This window comes from Pan troglodytes, chromosome 10 (assembly GCF_028858775.2).
Source record: "Pan troglodytes isolate AG18354 chromosome 10, NHGRI_mPanTro3-v2.0_pri, whole genome shotgun sequence".
In the NCBI taxonomy this organism is placed as follows: domain Eukaryota; kingdom Metazoa; phylum Chordata; class Mammalia; order Primates; family Hominidae; genus Pan; species Pan troglodytes.
Window position 1 is genome coordinate 26,862,513 of NC_072408.2, and position 12,172 is coordinate 26,874,684.

Consider the following 12,172-nt stretch of genomic DNA (forward strand, 5'->3'; position numbering starts at 1 on the left):
GAGGCCCTGGAGTGGGTTGCTCCTTTCTGCAGGCAGGTTGTCCTGATATCTGCAGCTCTCAGCAGAGAGGAGGCCCTGGAGTGGGTAGCTCCTCTCTGCAGCTGGTTGTCCCAACATCTGCTCACCTCTGGCTGAGCCCAGGGCTTTTATGGGCCTCAAAGGGGAAGAAGTGAGTACTGATTGGTCCATGGGTGGGCATGGGCAGACCTGGAAAAGGCACCACAAGTTTCTACTCTGGTCTGCAAGACTGGGTCTTCAGGCCCACCCATGGCCTGAAGGTGGAGCCTCACTGGGAACCCACCTCCTTCTGCCCAGGAGCCTGTCTGCCTCCCACTGCTTTTCAGGATCTTCGAGCCAAGGGACGCCTACAGGCCAGTGCTGAGCTGCCCTCAGCCCCCACCTCGGCTTCCCTCCTATGCTTGTCAGTGCCCAAAGTCTGGAGAGGGACAAGACAGCAGGGAGCTGGTGAGTCAGAACTGCCCTGAGCATGTGCACATCTTGCTGGGCTGTGACAGTGCCTGGGCTCAGCCCTGACTTCGCTCCAAGATCAGAGTGGGTGCCAACAGCAGGGAGAAGCCAGGTAGTGGGAGAAGGCACTTCTGAGCCTGTGAGGGCAGGGTGGGTCTTCCTGGGCCCCAAAAGCACAGGGAGGCCTGGGTTCACAGCTGCTGTTTGGGTGGCTGCAGCCATGCCTGGGGGGGGGTGGTGCAGGGCTCCTGTCTGCCTCATGGTGTGGGAGGCCTGGGTTTGCAGCCACAACTTGGGTAGCTGCAGCTGCACTTGGAAGTGTGAGGCTCCTGCCTGCTTCTGTCCCCGCCAAGAGCACAGGGAGGCCCAGGTCTACAGCCACAGCTTAGGTAGCTGCAGATGCACCTGGGAGGGCAGGGCTTCTGCCTGCTCTGCGGAGTGGGAGGCCTGGATCTGCAGCCATGACTTGGGTGATTGCAGCTGAGTCCAGAAGGGTAGGCCTCCCACCTGCTCCTGGGCCCTGAGAGCACAGGGATGTCAGGGTCCACAGCTGCAGCTTGGGTGGCTGCAGTGTACCTGGGGAGCACCCGCCCCAACTCAGAAGGGGCCAGGCTCCCTCTTTTCTCTGGCTCCCGATGGCTACGTGGAGCACGCAGCCCTGACCATGCTTCCCTGCTGCAGCTGTTGTGATGGCAGCTGCCACTCCAGACAGCCCACCACTGCCATCACCATTACTGGGTATATACTCAAAGGAATATAAATCCTTCTATCACAAAGATACATGCATGTGAATGTTCATTTTAGCACTGTTCACAATAGCAAAGACATGGAATCAACTTAAATGCCCATTGGTGACAGATTGGATACAGAAAATCTGGTACATATACACCATGGAATACTATGCAGCCATAAAACAGAACAAATTCATGTCTTTTGTGGGAAGCTGGATGGAGCTGGACGCTATTATCCTTAGCAAACTAATTCAGGAACAGAAAACCAAATATCATATGTTCTCATTTATAAGTGGGAGCTAAATGATGAGAACACATGAACACAGAGAAGAGAACAGCAGATACTGGGGCCTACTTGACTGGGGAGGGTGAGAGGAGGGAGAGGAGCAGAAAAAATAACTCTTGGGTACTAGGCTTATTACCTGGGTGATGAAATAATCTGTACAACAAAACCCTTGTAACATGAATTTACTTACATAACAATCCTGAACATGCACCCCTGAACCTAAAAAGAAAGTTTAAAAAATATTATAAAAAAGAAAATAAATCAAATTTAAAAATATACACATCTTTGGCATTAAAGAATTGCCAATAGATTTAGGGTATCTGGCTCAGCCACTGCAAAGCCAGAAATGGTGCCCAAACCAGACCTTGGTGGCTACTCCAGCAAAGACACCAATGCTGCTGCCACCTAGCACAGACATTGCATTTTGTGCTAGACACTGCACATTCCACTGATAGTACTGAGGCCTGGAGTGCAAAATTCTGGGGCTGCTGATCTTGAAAACCAAGATACTTCTGTTGCTGTGAAAGAGAGTAGATGTGCTTTGTAATGTCACTAACTTCCAGACTGAAGTCCTGGGTGTGGGTGCATTACATACTTTCATACAGCTGCAAATAAGACTGGGGTTCTGGTTTCTTCAATGAAGGGACAGGAATGAGAATGTGCAAAAATGTTGCAACATAAGAAGAGTGTTTAAAAGATGCTGGATTGCACAAACATGACAAATATTCCCAAGACCCCCCAAAGTGATAGTTATGTGGCATAAAGGGAGGGTATGATGATAGCTTTGTATGCCAGTAATTTAATTAATGCTATTTCATGTAAGTTAAACATAATAAAACACCATAATAAGAATGTCTGTTCTGTATTTTATGTTACATCAGGACATACTGAGAGTAAAAGGAGAATCAAGACTGGAAAAATGGTTGGACTATTCGCTTGATCCTTCAATCATAATATATTAAAATGAAAAACACTTTCAAAGTCATTGAAGGATAAATATGAATACATATTTTACAATAGTAAACTTGCTACCTGTATGTCATAAATTTGACAGTTTTCTCCTTTGCTTTTAGTTGAACCATGTACTTAATGCTATTGTAGCAATTATAACACTTTATTCTACATATTGCCTCATATTTCTAGTCTGTTTTATATAGGGTTTAGTGCTGGCACATGGCAAGAGATTGAAACATTTGCTGAATAAAATAAGAGTATCCGTCAGGTGTGGTGGCTCATGCCTGTAATCCCAGCACTTTGGGAGGCCTGGGTGGGCAGATTGCTTGAGCCCAGGAGTTCAAGACCAGCCTGGGCAACATAGTGAGACCTCGTTTCTTTTTTTTTTTTTTCCTCTTTTTTGTTATTATTATTATACTTTAAGTTTTAGGGTACATGTGCACAATGTGCAGGTTAGTTACATATGTATATATGTGCCATGCTGGTGCACTGCACCCACTAACTCGTCATCTAGCATTACGTATATCTCCCAATGCTATCCCTCCCCCCTTCCCCCCACCCCACAACAGTCCCCAGAGTGTGATGTTCCCCTTCCTGTCTCCATGTGTTCTCATTGTTCAATTCCCACCTATGAGTGAGAATATGTGGTGTTTGGTTTTTTGTTCTTGCGATAGTTTACTGAGAATGATGATTTCCAATTTCATCCATGTCCCTACAAAGGACATGAACTCATCCTTTTTTATGGCTGCATAGTATTCCATGGTGTATATGTGCCACATTTTCTTAATCCAGTCTATCATTGTTGGACATTTGGGTTGGTTCCAAGTCTTTGCTATTGTGAATACTGTCGCAATAAACATACATGTGCATGTGTCTTTATAGCAGCATGATTTATAGTCCTTTGGGTATATACCCAGTAATGGGATGGCTGGGTCAAATGGTATTTCTAGTTCTAGATCCCTGAGGAATCGCCACACTGACTTCCACAATGGTTGAACTAGTTTACAGTCCCACCAACAGTGTAAAAGTGTTCCTATTTGTCCACATCCTCTCCAGCACCTGTTGTTTCCTGACTTTTTAATGATTGCCATTCTAACTGGTGTGAGATGGTATCTCATTGTGGTTTTGATTTGCATGTCTCTGATGGCCAGTGATGGTGAGCATTTTTTCATGTTTTTTGGCTGCATAAATGTCTTCTTTTGAGAAGTGTCTGTTCATGTCCTTTGCCCAGTTTTTGATGGGGTTGTTTGTTTTTTTCTTGTAAATTTGTTTGAGTTCATTGTGGATTCTGGATATTAACCCTTTGTCAGATGAGTAGGTTGCGAAAATTTTCTTCCATTTTGTAGGTTGCCTGTTCACTCTGATGGTAGTTTCTTTTGCTGTGCAGAAGCTCTTTAGTTTAATTAGATCCCATTTGTCAATTTTGGCTTTTGTCGCCATTGCTTTTGGTGTTCTGGACATGAAGTCCTTGCCCATGCCTATGTCCTGAATGGTAATGCCTAGGTTTTCTTCTAGGGTTTTTATGGTTTTAGGTCTAACGTTTAAGTCTTTAATCCATCTTGAATTGATTTTTGTATAAGGTGTAAGGAAGGGATCCAGTTTCAGCTTTCTACATATGGCTAGCCAGTTTTCCCAGCACCATTTATTAAATAGGGAATCCTTTCCCCATTGCTTGTTTTTCTCAGGTTCGTCAAAGATCAGATAGTTTTAGATATGCGGCGTTATTTCTGAGGGTTCTGTTCTGTTCCATTGGTCTATATATCTGTTTTGGTACCAGTACCATGCTGTTTTGGTTACTGTAGCCTTGTAGTATAGTTTGAAGTCAGGTAGTGTGATGCCTCCAGCTTTGTTCTTTTGGCTTAGGATTGACTTGGCGATGCAGCCTCTTTTTTGGTTCCATATGAACTTTAAAGTAGTTTTTTCCAATTCTATGAAGAAAGTCATTGATAGCTTGATGGGGATGGCATTGAATCTATAAATTACCTTGGGCAGTATGGCCATTTTCATGATATTGATTCTTCCTACCCATGAGCATGGAATGTTCTTCCATTTGTTTGTATCCTCTTTTATTTCCTTGAGCAGTGGTTTGTAGTTCTCCTTGAAGAGGTCCTTCACGTCCCTTGTGAGTTGGATTCCTAGGTATTTTATTCTCTTTGAAGCCATTGTGAATGGGAGTTCACTCATGATTTGGCTCTCTGTTTGTCTGTTATTGGTGTGTAAGAATGCTTGTGATTTTTGTACATTGATTTTGTATCCTGAGACTTTGCTGAAGTTGCTTATCAGCTTAAGGAGATTTTGGGCTGAGACAATGGGGTTTTCTAGATATACAATCATGTCGTCTGCAAACAGGGACAATTTGACTTCCTCTTTTCCTAATTGAATACCCTTTATTTCCTTCTCCTGCCTAATTGCCCTGGCCAGAACTTCCAACACTGTGTTGAATAGGAGTGGTGAGAGAGGGCATCCCTGTCTTGTGCCCGTTTTCAAAGGGAATGCTTCCAGTTTTTGCCCATTCAGTATGATATTGGCTGTGGGTTTGTCATAGAGAGCTCTTATTATTTTGAGATACATCCCATCAATACCTAATTTATTGAGAGTTTTTAGCATGAAGTGTTGTTGAATTTTGTCAAAGGCCTTTTCTGCATCTATTGAGATAATCATGTGGTTTTTGCCTTTGGTTCTGTTTATAGGCTGGATTACATTTATTGATGTGCATATATTGAACCAGCCTTGCATCCCAGGGATGAAGCCCAATTGATCATGTTGGATAAGCTTTTTGATGTGCTGCTGGATTCGGTTTGCCAGTATTTTATTGAGGATTTTTGCATCAATGTTCATAGAGGATATTGGTCTAAAGTTCTCTTTTTTGGTTGTGTCTCTGCCCGGCTTTGGTATCAGGATGATGCTGGCCTCATAAAATGAGTTAAGGAGGATTCCCTCTTTTTCTATTGATTGGAATAGTTTCAGAAGGAATGGTACCAGTTCCTCCTTGTACCTCTGGTAGAATTCGGCTGTGAATTCATCTGGTCCTGGACTCTTTTTGGTTGGTAAGCTATTGATTATTGCCACAATTTCAGCTCCTGTTATTGGTCTATTCAGAGATTCAACTTCTTCCTGGTTTAGTCTTGGGAGAGTGTATGTGTCGAGGAGTGTATCCATTTCTTCTAGATTTTCTAGTTTATTTGCGTAGAGGTGTTTGTAGTAATCTCTGATGGTAGTTTGTATTTCTGTGGGATTGGTGGTGATATCCCCTTTATCATTTTTTATTGTGTCTGTTTGATTCTTCTTTCTTTTTTCTTTATTAGTCTTGCTAGTGGTCTATCAATTTTGTTGATCTTTTCAAAAAACCAGCTCCTGGATTCATTAATTTTTTGAAGGGTTTTTTGTGTCTCTATTTCCTTCAGTTCTGCTCTGATTTTAGTTATTTCTTGCCTTCTGCTAGCTTTTGAATGTGTTTGCTCTTGCTTTTCTAGTTCTTTTAATTGTGATGTTAGGGTGTCAATTTTGGATCTTTCCTGCTTTCTCTTGTGGGCATTTAGTGCTATAAATTTCCCTCTACACACTGCTTTGAATGTGTCCCAGAGATTCTGGTATGTTGTGTCTTTGTTCTCGTTGGTTTCAAAGAACATCTTTATTTCTGCCTTCATTTCATTATGTACCCAGTAGTCATTCAGGAGCAGGTTGTTCAGTTTGCATGTAGTTGAGCGGTTTTGAGTGAGTTTCTTAATCCTGAGTTCTAGTTTGATTGCACTGTGGTCTGAGAGATAGTTTGTTATAATTTCTGTTCTTTTACATTTGCTGAGGAGTGCTTCCAACTATGTGGTCAGTTTTGGAATAGGTGTGGTGTGGTGCTGAAAAAATGTATATTCTGTTGATTTGGGGTGGAGAGTTCTGTAGATGTCTATTAGGTCTGCTTGGTGCAGAGCTGAGTTCAATTCCTGGGTATTCTTGTTAACTTTCTGTCTCATTGATCTGTCTAATGTTGACAGTGGGGTGTTAAAGTCTCCCATTATTAATGTGTGGGAGTCTAAGTCTCTTTGCAGGTCACTCAGGACTTGCTTTATGAATCTGGGTGCTCCCGTATTGGGTGCATATATATTTAGGATAGTTAGTTCTTCTTGTTGAATTGATCCCTTTACTATTATGTAATGGCCTTCTTTGTCTCTTTTGATCTTTGTTGGTTTAAAGTCTGTTTTATCCGAGACTAGGATTGCAACCCCTGCCTTTTTTTGTTTTCCATTTGCTTGGTAGATCTTCCTCCATCCCTTTATTTTGAGCCTATGTGTGTGTCTGCACATGAGATGGGTTTCCTGAATACAGCACACTGATGGGTCTTGACTCTTTATCCAATTTGCCAGTCTGTGTCTTTTAATTGGAGCATTTAGTCCATTTACATTTAAAGTTAATATTGTTATGTGTGAATTTGATCCTGTCATTATGATGTTAGCTGGTTATTTTGCTCATTAGTTGATGCAGTTTCTTCCTAGTCTTGACTGTCTTTACATTTTGGCATTATTTTGCAGTGGCTGGTAGCGGTTATTCCTTTCCATGTTTAGTGCTTCCTTCAGGAGCTCTTTTAGGGCAGGCCTAGTGGTGACAAAATCTCTCAGCATTTGCTTGTCTGTGAAGTATTTTATTTCTCCTTCACTTATGAAGCTTAGTTTGGCTGGATATGAAATTCTGGGTTGAAAATTCTTTTCTTTAAGAATGTTGAATATTGGCCACCACTCTCTTCTGGCTTGTAGAGTTTCTGCTGAGAGATCCGCTGTTAGTCTGATGGGCTTCCCTTTGTGGATAACCTGACCTTTCTCTCTGGCTGCCCTTAAAATTTTTTCCTTCATTTCAACTTTGGTGAATCTGACAATTATGTGTCTTGGAGTTGCTCTTCTCGAGGAGTATCTTTGTGGCGTTCTCTGTATTTCCTGAATCTCAATGTTGGCCTGCCTTGCTAGATTGGGGAAGTTCTCCTGGATAATATCCTGCAGAGTGTTTTCCAACTTGGTTCCATTCTCCCCGTCACTTTCATGTACACCAATCAGACGTAGATTTGGTCTTTTCACATAGTCCCATATTTCTTGGAGGCTTTGTTCATTTCTCTTTATTCTTTTTTCTCTAAACTTCCCTTCTCGCTTCATTTCATTCATTTCATCTTCCATCGCTGATACCCTTTCTTCCAGTTGATCGCATCGGCTTCTGCATTCTTCACGTAGTTCTTGAGCCTTGGCTTTCAGCTCCATCAGCTCCTTTAAGCACTTCTCTGTATTGGTTATTCTAGTTATACATTCGTCTAAATTTTTTTCAAAGTTTTTAACTTCTTTGCCTTTGTTTTGAATTTCCTCCTGTAGCTCGTAGTTTGATCGTCTGAAGCCTTCTTCTCTCAACTCGTCAAAGTCATTCTCCATCGAGCTTTGTTCCATTGTTGTTGAGGAACTGCATTCCTTTGGAGGAGGAGAGGTGCTCTGCTTTTCAGAGTTTCCAGTTTTTCTGCTCTGTTTTTTCCCCATCTTTGCAGTTTTATCTACTTTTGGTCTTTGATGATGGTCATGTACAGATGGGTTTTTGGTGTGGATGTCCTTTCTGTTTGTTAGTTTTCCTTCTAACAGACAGGACCCTCAGCTGCAGGTCTGTTGGAGTTTGCTAGTGGTCCACTCCAGACCCTGTTTGCCTGGGTATCAGCAGCGGTGTTTGCAGAACAGCGGTTTTTCGTGAACCGCGAATGTTGCTGTCTGATGATTCCTCTGGAAGTTTTGTCTCAGAGGAGTACCCGGCCGTGTGAAGTGTCAGTCTGCCCCTACTCGGGGGTGCCTCCCAGTTAGGCTGCTCAGGGGTCAGGGGTCAGGGGTCAGGGACCCACTTGAGGAGGCAGTCTGCCCGTTCTCAGATCTCCAACTGCATGCTGGGAGAACCACTGCTCTCTTCAAAGCTGTCAGACGGGGACATTTAAGTCTGCGGAGGTTACTGCTGTATTTTTGTTTGTCTGTGCCCTGCCCCCAGAGATGGAGCCTACAGAGGCAGGCAGGCCTCCTTGAGCTGTGGTGGGCTACACCCAGTTCGAGCTTCCTGGCTGCTTTGTTTACCTAAGCAAGCCTGGGCAATGGCGGGCGCCCCTCCCCCAGCCTCGCTGCGGCCTTGCGGTTTGATCTCAGACTGCTGTGCTAGCAATCAGTGAGACTCCGTTGGCGTAGGACCCTCCGAGCCAGGTGCGGGATGTAATCTCCTGGTGTGCCGTTTTTTAAGCCCATTGGAAAAGCGCAGTATTAGGGTGGGAGTGACCCGATTTTCCAGGTGCCGTCTGTCACCCCTTTCTTTGACTAGGAAAGGGAACTCCCTGACCCCTTGCACTTCCTGAGTGAGGCAATGCCTCGCCCTGCTTTGGCTCGTGCATGGTGAGCTGCACCCACTGACCTGCTCCCACTGTCTGGCACTCCCTAGTGAGATGAACCCGGTACCTCAGATGGAAATGCAGAAATCACCCGTCTTCTGCGTCGCTCACACTGGGAGCTGTAGACCGGAGCTGTTCCTATTTGGCCATGTTGGCTTCTCCCCTCCGAGACCTCATTTCTACAAAAAAAAAATTTCAAAAGTTAGCTGGGCATGGTGGCACATGACTTTGGTCTCAGCTACTTGGGAGGCTGAGGTGGGAGGATTTTCTCAGCCTGAGGGGTGATCATGCTACTACACTCCAGCCTGGGCAACAGAGTGAGACCTTATCTGAAAAAAATTAACCTCAGTGTGAACAGGGATGTCTGGGGTATGCTCATAACTTTTCTGAGACAGGTATCATAGGTATCAGCAAGGTTCTTCCTAAACATACTAAAAGGGTATCATAGTGGGAGAATATAGATGAGAGAATGACTTGTCCATGGATTGGAAGCAAGGCCAAGTGAGTGTTCACTACATTGTATACTAGCATTTAGGCAAAGGAAAGTTTGGCATATCTAGACTGGTTAAGAGAAAGACCCATTCCCTGGTTTTGTTTTGACTTTGTGTGATGGATGAAATGGTTGTTGTATGTATGGGTAGGAAAAGTTGACATGATCAACTTAATCCTTCTAGGGAATTTTTATGCTATTTATAAGAATGCAGATGGACGCTTTATATAAGGTCTTTTTCAAATTTAAAGCAAATGGGTTTTGATGTGAATCAAAGCATGTTATAAATGCCAATGTGTAGCACACAAAAATACACGTGGATAACCCGTTGTAATTCCTTTGGGAAATAATGGAAGTGCTTGTTTTAATCTAAGATATTCAGATATTAAAACATTCCCTTTGAGTAAAAGGGAACATTCTGCTTCTAACTAAGCCTTTGTTACAACCAAAATGATTCTTTCAGAATAGAGCAGTATTAGATAATTATGATTTTATTAAAAATACTTGTTACCCGAATACATGTTACAAGGACCCATCTATTGCCATATATTACAGTGATCTCACACAAAATTGTATTTATACTTAATTTCATGTGGGGGAACATGATTTATTATAGGGTTGATGCCTAAAAGATGCCAAAAGAAATTGACTTTTTTTTTTTTTTTTTTAAGACAGTGTCTTGCTCTGTTGCCCAGGCTGGAGTGCAGTGGTGTGATCAATCTCAACCTCCTGGGCTCAACCCATCCTCCCACCAAATAGCTGGGACCACAGGTGCATGCCACCCGGCTAATTTTGTATGTTTCTGTAGAAACGGGATTTTGCCATGTTGCCTAGGCTGGTCTCCAACTCCTTGGGGCCAAGCAATCCTCCCACCTCGGCCTCCCACAATGCTAGGATTACAGGTGTGAGCCACCATGCCCAGCTGAAACTGACCAATTTTTAAGACCACTGTTGAAGTGATAGCTCAATATATTTCATGAAGTCTTTTTTATATAAGGATGCAAATAGTGAATTCTTGTTTGACTATAGTTCTTGGAAAAAAATATGTATGTAACTCAATATGTTTTCTGTAGATAGAAAATGGAAATTGTTACTCCATTTTTGGCTCCATGTCCAGGAAATTAAGAGCCAGATGAATTGCCCAAGTACTAATCCCTGTTTAACTGAGGTGCCTCAAAGTACTGTAGCCTTTGGTCTTCTCAAAACATAAGTTCTACTTTATTCTCAAATGTCTCATCTTGCATTGTGTTTAAGTAAAACTATTTTTCTGGTAAAAAGAATGTGTATTCACAACAGAAAATTTAGAAAATATAGAAAAGCATATGATGAAAAAATCAATAATTTCTATTCCAAAGAAAACTATTATTATTATATTTTCTTCAGTGTCTTTTTCTATGTTAGTTACCGTATACTTGCTAAATATGCATATTCACAAATATTGATTTGATTGAACTTATCACCTACCTTTTCTTTTCACTGAACAGTATATCAAAGGCATTTTCTCAACCCATAAACTATTCTTTTGTTAATAAAACATAACTTTTCTTGGCTTCATGAAATTCCATTATATTGAGAGACAAAAATTTATTTTCATTTTATCAATTCAGTGTAAGTAGATGTTTATGTTTTTTGTCTGTAACTAAGATAAACAACCTTATGAATAATTCTGTGTTCATCCTAGAAATGTGATTGCTGAGTGAAATGGTATGAATATTTGTATATCTTTAAGAATGTATATCTATATGTATGTCTAGTTCTATTTCTACATCTCTATCTAATGTTGGATCACTCTATTTACCTACCAGCTGCTTATGTGAGTAGTCTGTTCCCTCATGCTCTCAATAATTAAATTATCAGCAATGTTAGACTGGTGAATTATATATAGTACTTCAGTGTTGTTTAAATTTTTCTTTGACTACTAATTTATTGGCCATATATATTTTTATTTTTACCATTTACAGGTGAGTCATCCTGTTCTCTTTCACATTGTTTTAATCTGGAACAATATGAAGAGTGACATGTTTTATATGAACTGATTTCCTCCAAGTTGTCTATTGTCATTGACTTGTAAACTCACTGGTTTCCTGCATTCTTGTGGATGTGATTTTGGAGCCCTGTTATTAGGACTTTTGCAATATTGGTGGAGTCACACAAAATGACCTCAAGATACTCTCAGAGATCAGAAGCAGCATGTGAGTTTCAGGCAACTGCATTCACACTTCCTGGGACACATAAATGGAAAAGGTACAAAGATACAGCACCAATACTAACTGAAACGGCCCTTTTATCATGAAACAGCTTTAATTCAATATACAGGCCACGAGTGATGTATAGGGTGGCTTACTCATTAGTCATTCACATTCATACGTAGAGGAAATAACAGAATTGATACCAACTTTGAAAAAAAGAATAGTAAAGCATATGTTGTTTTCCATATAGATCTTGTCTTCGCCTATGCCTAAGTTCACAGTATACTAGTTACTTGCTTTAATATTGTTATTATTATTTGTTTTTGAGACTGGGTTTCGCTCTTTTGCCCAGGCTGGAGTGCAGTGGTGCGATCTCGGCTCACTGTATCCTCTGCCTCCCGGGTTTAAGCAATTCTCTGCCTCAGTCTCCCGAGTAGCTGGGATTACAGGTGCCCACCACCACACCTGGCTAATTTTTTTTTGTATTTTTAGTAGAGACAGGTTTCACCATCTTGGCCAGGCTGATCTTGAACTCCCGACCTCATGATCCACCCACCTCGGCCTCCCAAAGTGCTGGGATTAGAGGCGTGAGCCACCACACTTTAATATTTTAATAATTGTCTTTTCCATACAACTTCACAGCATATCATTGTGAGAAAATGAAACACCTTT

General features: G+C 41.9%; 1 long non-coding RNA gene across 2 annotated transcripts in view; it reads left to right on the top strand.

Moving 5' to 3' along the window:
* The window catches only part of LOC104001487 (uncharacterized), a 47,926-nt gene extending 36,371 nt beyond the window's left edge, over positions 1–11,555 (top strand). For both annotated transcript variants that reach the window (XR_010147996.1, XR_010147995.1), the window contains one exon: positions 11,273–11,555. This is a non-coding gene — a long non-coding RNA (uncharacterized LOC104001487). The remainder of the gene's footprint in view (positions 1–11,272) is intronic.
* The last annotated feature ends 617 nt before the right edge of the window (positions 11,556–12,172 follow it).